Below are 11,952 nucleotides of genomic sequence, written 5' to 3'. Positions count from 1 at the left end.
AAGACAAAAATTGCATGGAAGAGCAGAGAAGTGTGGTGTCCAAGGAAAGTGGACATTAACCCCAGTCTGCTTGAACATTTGATGTGGTCACCAGGAACACTTCAAAGCAGACAAAGAACCACTAGCTCCAGCAATGAAAGTGGTGCTAAACAAGTTTTCCAAAATGCTCCTGATCAGATCTGTGCAGTGGAATTTAAGTTTTTTGTTTTAAACCTACACAAATGTTCAGAAGTATTTTGTCTCATGAAGGTCTAAGATAGTGTGTTCTGCTGTAATTAGCACAGGGAGGACCGTAACACAACTCATCAGTACCATCTTTGAGAGTGGATTGCAGCAGAGCAATGATCATGACATGGCCTATCTTTCTGCAACTGAGGACGTGTTCGAAGAAGGCTACTTCTCTGCAAAAGAAGAGACTGGGCTTGGGGGTAGCACTTGGTGTATCGCATTTTTCCAAAATGCGTTTGCTAAATAAGGTATCGCTGTGAAGTCCTTTCTCCATCAGATGGCCGCATGCATCTGCTTTATTTATTTGATAAATGTTATATAGCCAATGAAGGGAGACTATTACCTGCAATAAATAGTTCAATCCTTTTGACTTGTGCATAGAAGGAAATCAGAGTGAGAGCCTTCACTTAGGTAAGGATGGGATGGAAGTTGTCTGGCATGAATTTAGACCATTGCCTTTCATTACCACAAACCTCTTGTTTTTCTACATTCTCCAGTAGTTTTCTTCCAGCTTTCAGGATCACTTGTCTTATTCAATGTATAATATTGGCAACTTTCCCTTTTCACATATATTCAGCTCCTTTAGGCGTATGCATGTAGCTGCATTAGCGTTTTTGTTTGGATCAGGAGAGCTCTTTTAAAGCTGATCTCCCTCTCAACCCTACCTCCCACAGTTTGTATCACCAAATAATCCTGGAGCCCATGAAACAGATTCCTTTCAGAAGAGGCCAAGCTCAAAGACAAGCTCCAGCTACTTGGGTGTGTTGTCAACAGTACCTGACAGCAGTTAGCCTGAAATGAAGTCTCTTGAAGCACACGTTGTGTGGTCACCAGGTCCTCCACACCGACTTAACCTGATAAAATTAGGTGGTTTTTTTAGGACAAGTGACAGTGACAAGCAAATGTAATTGCTACTTTTGTAAAGGAAATTACAGAATTCAGTAATCTTGTGTTTTCCCTGCTCCGGGTAAATCATCCCTTCTATGTGAAAAGAGACTATGGTCACACTGTGTCTCTAAGACACCCGGAAGTATATTTAGGGCAATACTATGTGGTTTGTAGCCACAATCTTATTTTTTGTTTTTGGCTGCAGTACATATTCACCGTATACCTTTTTTTGTCTGAAACTGAGCCCAGCAAATAAAAACCTAACAGAATTTTAAAGCCCTTTGTATATGTTTTTTTTCTGCCATTTCTACTGTAAGCTTTGTTGCACAAGATAACTTTAATGAAGACATTAAGAGTGTTGTTGTATGTACAAAACTTTTAAAGCTGTAAGAAAAAAAATTAAGATATGTAATGGCAGGTAATTCTTTAGATACAGTTAAAGCTGCATAAAACAGGTTGTTTTGATACCTGTCATCCCAAACCAGAATACTAGGAGTGACAAGGCCATCTAAATGTGCTTGCAGTGCTGAGAATGTGTAATTCCATTTTACTGAGCAATCCCACTTTCAGTTTTAACACTAATAAACTAGCTTAGCATTTACATCTTGCAGACATCCATCTTACAAGAACTTCTCTGAGCTTGCAAGTGTAGTAATCAAACATCCTGCAATTACAAATTATTCACCAGTAGAGCATAGGAAGTAATTTGTACTTCTAGCAGGTTTCTATTACAAAAGCCAGGTACAGTTTTTATGGCAAAATCTATCCTTTTTTTTCCCCTCAAAAAAAACCCAGGCTCATTGGTTTTCATGTTTCCAACAAATTTACTTTCTCCTACTGTACCTGCAGGTTGGAAGGCTTACAACTTAGCTGGAGGAATCTGTCTTGGCAAAAAACATCAGAGAAATGGGACGTGAGACTGACTGGTAAACAAAGATCTGTTTTCAAGGTCATAACCACGAGTGCTGGCAAAAGTCAGGCGGAGTTTAGTTTCACAAGGTAAATTAAAACATTTTATAAAATATTCTTTAGCTATAAAAATGACCGATGAAATAGGAATTCACTGCAATCTGAGCAAATTACGTATGGCCACAAAAACACATCAATCCTCTCCTTTGAGAAATATAGTGGCAGCTATGGAAGGAGAAGGCAGCAAGGCTAATAGAAATAGAGATATGATCCAGGAAATTGCAATAACTGAGAAGAAAGCAAAATTCTTAAGTTTTCTGCATATTTCATTGAGGGAGGCCAAGCAGTTTCTATCCTAAATTCCAGAGTAACTGGTGTATGAAGTTGCAGACCCAGTAGCTAGATATCTTGTAGCATGGCAAGAGCCTCTGCAAGAGGTAATATCTTTCTTTGGCTCATCTAAAATAGCTGGAGGAACAGACAAGCTTTTGTGCAGGAAAAAAACATTCTACAGTAATTTTTAAAAATGTATATATTATACAATTGGAGAACAGAAAATCCTCTGTTGAGGAAGAAATATTCAAAAGCAATCAAACCATAAGCTGTAGGGTATGCAGAAACTTTTGATTCAGAAAGGTTAGAACAGGAGCTGGAAACTGGAAATGGAAAATACAGAAGTAGCGTTGTAGCGTTCAGTTACATCACATTAGTCTGTTGTTCTGTTTCAATACCCTTATCGCCTTCATCTTGGAAAATGATCATCACAGTAGAGTGGAGAAAACTGAGTTATATTGTAAAACCAGAATTGCAGGGTTGACTGAGAAGCCAGTTAGCGAAAGATGATGGGAGATGCTGGAAAAGGGAAGAGCCAAGGTGTGGCAGTAGTTACTGTCATGGAGAGAACTCACCAGGGGATCTGCATTGCCTTCATATCGATGTTTTCATCAGTGCTGTCAGCACAAAAAATATTGAAGCTTTCCGATATAATTTAAACAACAGCTTGCCATTCAGAATCACAGACTAAGGAGAAGAATTGGGTGTCAACATTCCCATGACTCACCAGTATATCTATTTTTAAAAAAAGCAGCAAATGCTGTCTTAAATCAGGTGAACTATTTCCAGTAGAGTTACAGAAGTACCTAAAGCCCCTGTAATGCACTGATGCAAGTGTTCATTATAGATCCCAGTAAGAAAGGCGCTTAGACACCATGGGATATCGATTAAAATTTGGTGTGTTGGAGATAACTTGAGAAGGTTAAAGGAGATAACACAGATAATGTTATGTCACTTCAGGTGCTGGGAACCTGAAGCTGTGCAGCATTGGCTGGACCTCTAGTCAGGGCATGGCATGCTGCGCATGTCCTGTCTGTGGGGAGATTTGCCAGCGCTGAAGCCCGTAGAGCTTTTACGAGGTATCCTTAGACGTAGACAACTCCATTCATCATCTCTACTGTCAAGCAAAGGATGTTAGATGAAAACAGGCTGTATCCTTTCAAGGTAAGCTGAGACATGCAGGTGGAGTCATCGCCAGGTGCCAGGTGGGAGCTGCCTACAGGCTTCTCCATCAGGGTGAGCTGGCTCAGGTTGTCCTGCAGCCACGTGGTTTGCGCCGCACAGCTCAGGCCTGCACCTACTCGCATGGGCTCTCACGTGGATCGCTAACTCCTCCGTGCACACAGGTCTGCTGTTTAGGACCCCGACAACGCTGTTCAAGGTACCGGGCCACCTTCGGCTGAAATGCTGTGTGGTGTACTGGTCAACATGTTAACAAATCTGAAGAGACTTCTTATGGGAGGAGGGCTTCTAGTATACTAGGGAAAATGGGAAGCTTACCTTTCAGGAAGGATTAAGTTAATTTGACTTGTCTAGGTTAAATTGAAGACAGACTACTGACCCCTGAGGTCCCTTCCAACCTCTGATTCTGTGTGCTGTCTATAAATAATACATCTGGTAGATACCAATGAAGGAAAATAATATGTCTCACCTGTCAATTAATACATTAAAGCTACAAGTTTTTAATTTTCTAAGAATCAGATGGAATGAGATTCTTAAACAGCAGTAATGGAGATGAGAAACCTAAATACTTTGTTAGTATTAAGCATGATAAATCACAGAGAGAACAATATAACTGAACACATGAAATGGGAATGAACTAGCCAAGGGGCAAAGGAAGCCCCTTCCCATTTTGCGTTTCCCAAGTTCAGGCCCTCTAGGTGCTACATATACATTGCACAGGTATACACAACCAAGTTCTTGGTCAAAGACAAGGAAAAAAATGTATTTATAATTACATATGTGTGACACTCACTGGCAGAAAGTTGTGTATAGGGGGCTTGAGATGAAGCCCTCTAAAAACTCGAGGGCAGAGTGGGGCCTTACAGTTTAGCTGGTGAAGAGGTAACACAGGGAAGTCCAAACAGAATTCTCCCATGAGGTCATGTTCTGCAAGTCTTCACAATTGCTTACTTTGTTAGAAAGTTCTTAGCAGTCCTAGGAGTGCATACTGCACTTTATCTCTGTGATTATGCAAGCATACCCCCTTTCTGCAGGCAAAGATAACAGGGGTTTTAATGCCAAGGTATGACATCAGCATTTAAAAATGTGGAGAGTAATACTTCCGTCTTGTAACAGTTAAAAATGCCGGTACAAGGAGTCCTGCAACCAAACAACCACAAGAATTTTTGAGCTAAACCAGCAAAGGAAAAGAAAGACATAATGAAAGTATTGCATCACTCACTGGAACCTTCGAGCAAATGCAAGACACAGAAATTTAGGTCTCCTTAAGCTGCCTAAAGGGATTTCTCTGGGCAATTCATAGAGAGTCAAATCTCCCACTTGTGGTAGCGTTTTTTATTATTTAAAAGTAGTCAAGAAATTCCTTTATAAGAACTTCACTATAGGTCATTAAAACACGTGAGCTTCTTCAGCAGAAGCAAAGGATCAGAGTGTTTCAGTTCACTTACTGGGAAAAATAAGACTTAGAATCAAGTGCTTGGTACAACTTCAATGCTTTCTGTCTATACTTATTCTGAACTGCATGACTTAAAATTTTCTGGTTTTCATTAAAACTCCTTCTAGAGGTCCACTTGCCCAACACTCCACATAAATTGTTCTCAGTTACGCTAGCAGAATTAGGGGTAACTTTGTTGTTCCTAACTAGGGAAGTGTTCACTCTTTTAATAACTTAGTCATTTTAAAGCAATGTATGCTGCAACATGGCCAGTATGGCACATAAAGCAACGGTTGTGGTCTTCTATCTGCAATACTGTGATACTGAGCTTCACTGCAGAGAAGCAGCATCTATCGAGAAAAGAATCATGTATATAAAAAGGAAAGCAATTAAGTTGATGCTAGGAAAATGGCTCTGTTTTGAGAGCACAGTGGGGAAGACATGTTTTACCATCTTAAGTACTTGAAAATCACTCAAATCCCTTCACAACATACTGAGAACAGAGAACCAAGATTATGAATACTAAATATTTCTATTAAAGTAGTATACCCACAAGTAATTAACCATGAGCAGAGCTTTTTGTGGCTAGGTACTCCATAGCTGCATACAGCCACTGTCTCAGACAGACTGCATTCAAAATAGTCGAAAGTCTCAGGTTATCGTACTCCAATGATGAAAGAGACTGAGAAACTGTCTTGTGCAACATTGACACTCTTGGGATTTCACCACATGTCCAGCTCTTAGAAATTTCTTCTCTCTCTCAAAGACAACAAAATGTGTCTAGATTTTCCTTTAAAAAAACAAACAAACAATTAAAAATATAAGTTGAGTGGACAGCTGATGCTCGCTAATCTGAAGACAAATGAATCCAAATCTACAATAATTTATTTAAGTCAGATTAAAAATAATTTGCATGCTGGTGCTAGTAGCATTGGGGTAAATAGCACCACCAGAACTGGTGATACCAGTGCTGTTCTGCCTGCCCCGCTGTACACAGGAGTTGTGCCTGCAAATGTCAAACCAAATCCTTACATGAAGAGGAGTGTCAGACTGCTAAAGCCTAACAGAATGTGTGAGGGAGGCGGAGTGAGAAGGGTGAAGGCAGAGCAGAAAGATAATGCACAGAAGTCGCACCCTTTATTTGGTTAAATGCCCTCTTATAAAGCCACACCTTCTGAAGTATCATGTTAGTTTCTGCTGGAGTCTTATAAATCAGTGAGATGGTGTTTCTCCAATTCAAACACTGTGAAACAGACAAAAGTGAAAAGCAAAATATTTTTATTCAGAAACAGGTGATAACCACATACAACTACAGTTACAAATCTTCCTCTCTGACTCTCCTTTCTACAAAAAAATTGATGAGTATATTATTGACTTTTCAGCAAGTAAATTATCTTTGAAGCTTGATATATTGCCATCTATGAGGATATACTCTATTATCTATACTCCATAGAGTATATACTATAGAGACTATACTCTAAAAAACACCATTAGAGTGTGGTCTTAAAAAATATTTAATTTTCCATAGCCTGAGCTGTTCAAGTGATAGGAAACAGCAAGAAGCCGAAGAGGAATTTCACAGAACAAAGGAACCATTTTTAGAAATACAAGGCTTTTCTAGCTCCCTTGTCAGACTATGTTTGCTTTTTGAGACCCCAGTCCCACAAATTGCTCTCCTATTTGACATAAGAGTCAGAAAGCCTCTTTTGGCACCTAACCCAGAACCAATGGTATTCATGTAGCTAAGTGCTAAAGGGACACTGAGGAAGCCCAACACTCTAATCTGAATTTTTGCAATCCTTTAATCCTACATGACTGACCCAGGGTTTCTGTGCACAAACACGAGCATCCTAGTACAAGTAGCTGCTGTTGAAGATTGACCAAAAGAATACGTTAACACATAACCTGAATTACTTGCATAAATTCTCAGGCTCAGCATCTAATACAATGGGGCTGTTTTAAAATCACTAGCTTTGCTTTGCTTTAGTATCTGTGCAGGCAAACATTGTCCAGTTCTTGAAGTTAATGCACAAATAAGCCCATTTAACAGGTTTGAGTATTAAATCTGGCCTTTAGAGAAGATTTGTCAAGGGAAGGATGTCTTGGAGATACTTCTGTTGTGCAAGAGGCCTACACAAATGCCCTATCTTTGTATGTATGTCACAAGATACATAATCAAAGAAACCTTTTTTATCTGTGAACACAAAGGGAAATCCAAGAATTTGGAAAGACTATGGAAAAGGTTTTCTAATATTAGCAAGTCTGAACTATCACAATAAATGTATCAAGTGCATCACTGAAATAGATAAATATAACTTATGACCTGCCAATGGAAGAAATAAGTTAGTTACCAAGTGTAATTTCAACCATATCGAGGTTTTTTTTGTGTTGTTTTTCTTTTTCTGTTGTTGTCTAACGAGTATTGTGGACTAGGGAAGAAGAGAAGAAAGCATTGTTATATTACTAGAAATACCTGAATAATATAATTTTCAATTAAAATAAAGTTTTCTGTGAAATACCTGTCCTGTGTAGCAGACAAATATTCAAATTATTCAGATAATAAAAAAAGGAAATTTAAAAAAATAGCCTTTTGGCTGGTTAGTACCTCAACTGCTCATCAGTCATCATCTCAACCCAGCTCCTGCCTTTCCATAATTTCCTTTTTAAGCCAGAAACAAACAAGCACCTTTACCATCATCCATTACTGTTTGAATAATCATCTGGTTTTCGGTACCGATACAACGTGCAGCCTTCTGTAACACCCTGTTGCCTTTGTCAGCTACATGTAAACGATCCAACTGAAAACACGCGTGCTCTCTGTAATATTAAGGAAGACTTTTGCCAACAGCTGGTTTACATTAGTAATTGTTCAAAGTTTGTGATCATAGCAGTCCTTTGTTGGAAAAAAATCCAGGACACTGGAACAGTAACAATATTTATATTTATGCTGGTAGCCCAGGCAGGACAGAGATTGCTCTGGGAAGGAATAACATCCAGGGCTCCTGGGTGAATAAAAGCAATAATTTATTCTGAAAGGAGGAACTGTAGAATGAAGCACCAACAGCAAACAGAACATGTCTTTGCTGCTTGTTCCTTTGGGGTCAGAGGGAAGCGTGGGCTGGCAACTTTAACTCAATATTAATAAAGTGTTTGCACTGGAACTTCTCGTAACAGTTCAGCCTCTCGAAGCACTGACTGTTCGTCACCGGGATGCGTGCTGGGGCTCTGCTGGAGACCTGGGCAGAGCGTGCTCATCACTCCCCTCTAGCTGCAGACTGGCTTTTCTTCCAGGGATAGACAAAGACCAGGTTTGAATCTACATTACATCCCAGTGTGGGGTCAGGATACAGCTGTGGTGTGCACCTAGATTCAATAGCACTGAAGAACTAACATGTCCTGTAATACAGCTATTGCTGTGGAGAGCTCTCAAAGGTTTTATTTTCCCTTCTGCGTGTCCCCAGAAGACTTACCTGCCTGTACTCGCATTTCTTCCGTTCCCAAAGCAAAGAAGGTGCTATGTCATGCTAGAAAGGTGTCCAAGCTGCCCATGTTCACGCTCCACAGCCTGATGAACTGCTGCAAACTCTGACCTGCCTTTTCCCCAGCACACTCGCTTTCAAAGAACACACAAGCACTGACAAAACTTCCAGGCTGGTGATTTTCACCTCAAATTTTCACGCTCTGCTCATAACCAACATCATTTGACTAGGAAGGAGTAGCTGCTAACAAGAGCACCAAATAAGAGTAACTGGGTAATGGCCGGGTTCCTGGGCTCTGAATTTGAGAATTAGTATGGTTCTAAACACACAAAACACAATACTATTAACAGACTGTTAATAATTCTATTATAACTTCCTATTTTAGAAAGGATTCCTATAATTGAAGAAAACCATTTTCTTAGGTGCTTCAATTCAATATCCCTCATTAATACAGAGAATCATCATGTCCAACTTTTGGATTTAGATAAAGAAATGATAGAAAATCCATAGAATCGCACTACTTTGTTACACAAAAGACTGAAAAGCAGACTGATAACTTTTACATAACTGTTATATTGTTTTCCCAAGCAACCATATGTGATTTTGCTTAATTGCCTCCACTCCTTTTACAGTCATATTGGTTAGTACAAGACCCTCTCTCAATCTAAGAGCCCTTTTGTCTTTAAGTGGATTATATTCCTAAATGCAATAATGATTAATTATTAAAACAGGGAAAGATAATACAAATAAAGAACTTTACTCAAAATCTAGAACATTCCTTCTCAAGAATGCAGAGAGTAATTTTGTAGGTAACAATATCATTCCTTTCACATTAAGACATCTCTGAAAACTTTTTCCCTTATTTTCCACTTTGCATATCATAGATAATTGCTGGTTTTGCCTACGATGTGCCGACAAACCTGCTACAAACTCTGCAAAGCCAGAGCAGTCCATCAAGACAAGGCATGTGGGAAAGGGGACTGAGGCTCAGTGATGTGCCCCAGATGAACTGAGCAGCCTTCGCTTCTAGAGCCATTCTAGCCAAGGGGAGTAGCACTTTGTTACCCACATTTGTGTAGGTATATGTACATATAATTAAGGTGTCCTTTTAAAATGTAATTTAGAAAGTGAAGAGGGCAGAGAAAATAACTGAGCATATCTAAAAAACCAGACATATAAAAACTTGATATACAAAGTCCCCTCTTACATCAACATCTTTGCCTTTTATAATAGGATGCATTTACTATTTAAGCATAAGCTGAAAAGAAAATAACTTTAGTTTCAATTTAATCACAATGCATTTAAATAATTTAAAATATTTTACTCTACTATTTATAAAAAAAAAAAATCATATGATTATTCATTTCCCCTGCTGTCCCTGTTTCGAGTTCTAAACACCATAAAATAAATCCCACAACTAAAAATTGAGTAGGGGCAGTCACAGTAATGTCTTACACCCTATAACAGGGAATGGGTGAAGTATTCTTTCTCATCTCCGAAACAGTGCTGTTAAGGACACACAACATTCAAGCTTGTCAGTGTTGGTATCACTTGATCATAATAAAATCCATTATGGTAACAGAAGCCAGCAGTATTTTTAAGTACTAAGACATTTGAACATATTTTGTTACTGCTTGTCATGTAATGAAAACAAAACCATTGAATTAGCATTCTGGCATTTGCATTATTGCATCCTTGTTTCCTAAATACTGTCTTGTCATTAACTTCTCATGACATCAGCGCACAAGGTTAGGGAAGTAGCATTGCATTCAAAAGCAAATTCTCTGCTGTCTGATGTACCAACACAAGACAAGACAAGCAATCTTATAAAAAAGAGTAATTACCATTCCTGCCATCCTGCCCTCCCTCTCACAGTTTCATTTTTCTGGTTTCACTACATTATTTTTTTTTCTATCGTGTGAGAAACTTCAGACAAAAGAAGTAAAACAGGATCAGGTATAACTTGGGATAAACCGCTCATACCCCTTGGAAAACTGAATCCTGCAATGAAACCCTCTGCAGAGCAGGCAGGTGCAGAAGTAGTGCAGCACTCTCCTTTGCACTGCTCCATATTTATGCACCGCAGCCGCTGTGCAAGCTGCATGACCCTGTGCAAGATTCAAGCTGGCGGGTGGCAAGGACAAGCTGGCCAGGTTGCTTGTCCTTGCTGGTCTGTCGGTCCGAGGCTACGGTCTCCTGCGAGCAATGGTCTTGATATCGGGGCTACCTTCTTTGGGCTGCTGATGACTGGAAGGTGTTTTGGATAAGTCTGCTAGTCATCTATCACATTCCTTTGAAGCTTACCATGTAAGCCTATCAAACGGCAGATTGGGAGTTGAGAGCTCCAGCTCCCAAGGAATGTCCCAGAAGCTGCATGCTCACAAAATGGGACACAAACCTCCAGTATGCAATTAAATGCTCATAACAGTCATCACCTTCCTCCTGGTTTTCTAAAACAATCAGGAGAACAATAGCAAACTTGCCAGGAATAAAAATAAATAAAACCACCTTTAATTTTAAACAGCTTTGCTGGAACCATAACTTTGCTCAAACATCTCTCACCATAGAGCCAGCTTAATTCTTAAGCTAGTCAGAGATGCTCATCTCTGACAGTACCAGCCGCAGCAAAATTAACTGTGTTAAAATCAGAACAGAAGGCTCCACTAGTGTTTGGGAGCAGAAACACAGCAGCATTCCTGAATTACCACCACAAAATCCATTTGGGTAGAATTCTTTTTGTTAGTTTTTTTGGGAGTTGGGGGTTTTTTTGTTTGGTTTTGGTTTCGGGGGGGTTTCGGGGGGTTTGTTGTTGGTGGTGGTTTGTTTCACTTTCTTGTACTTAGGAACAAAATCTAAATCAGAGGGAGAGACATTCCCTCCTGTGTGACACTTGCACAGGCTCTGTAGTCTGCACCTGCAAGAACAAACCAAAGCAGTGTCTCACAGGGATGTGCTCTGGCCTGGCTCCCTCTCACCACAGGAATTTGGCTTGTACCAAGACAAGCTAAAGTTCATTTGATAATGAGACATTTCACTACCTAACTTCCAGGATGCCTCGTGGGCCCACAGCTCCCTCCCAGCTGAGGTCCGAGTTCATTTTACATGCAGAAATTAGACTGACTCTCTGGATGTCTGCTTTAGTGTCCTCCGGAAGTCAGCGTTTCATTTTCCACCCACCTTTCTTTCTCTTGCTTCATCCAGGAGCTTAGGGTTTGGTTGACTTACCAGTAAACACATCCAAGAACTACATTAGCATTACTCACCTCGCATGGAGGTCTTTATTTTCCTTACTGAGTGGAGAGCTTTGCTTGCAATGGCTTTGAGGAGGACAGGGCTAAACTAATGTAGAAGAGTTGAAAAGCTCACATGGGAGGGCTTTGTCACAGTACTGGCCACATTCGTACTGTTCCTCTAGTCTAGGCAGGAAACCTGCTGGTCAGGCTGGCTTCAGCTCTCGCAGTAAACCATGCTGAGTCCAGTTACCAAGGAACAGTAATT

Source organism: Phalacrocorax carbo, chromosome 1 (genome assembly GCF_963921805.1).
Source record: "Phalacrocorax carbo chromosome 1, bPhaCar2.1, whole genome shotgun sequence".
In the NCBI taxonomy this organism is placed as follows: Eukaryota; Metazoa; Chordata; class Aves; order Suliformes; family Phalacrocoracidae; genus Phalacrocorax; species Phalacrocorax carbo.
The sequence above is the reverse complement of the archived record's forward strand: the minus strand, read 5'-3'. Positions refer to the sequence as shown.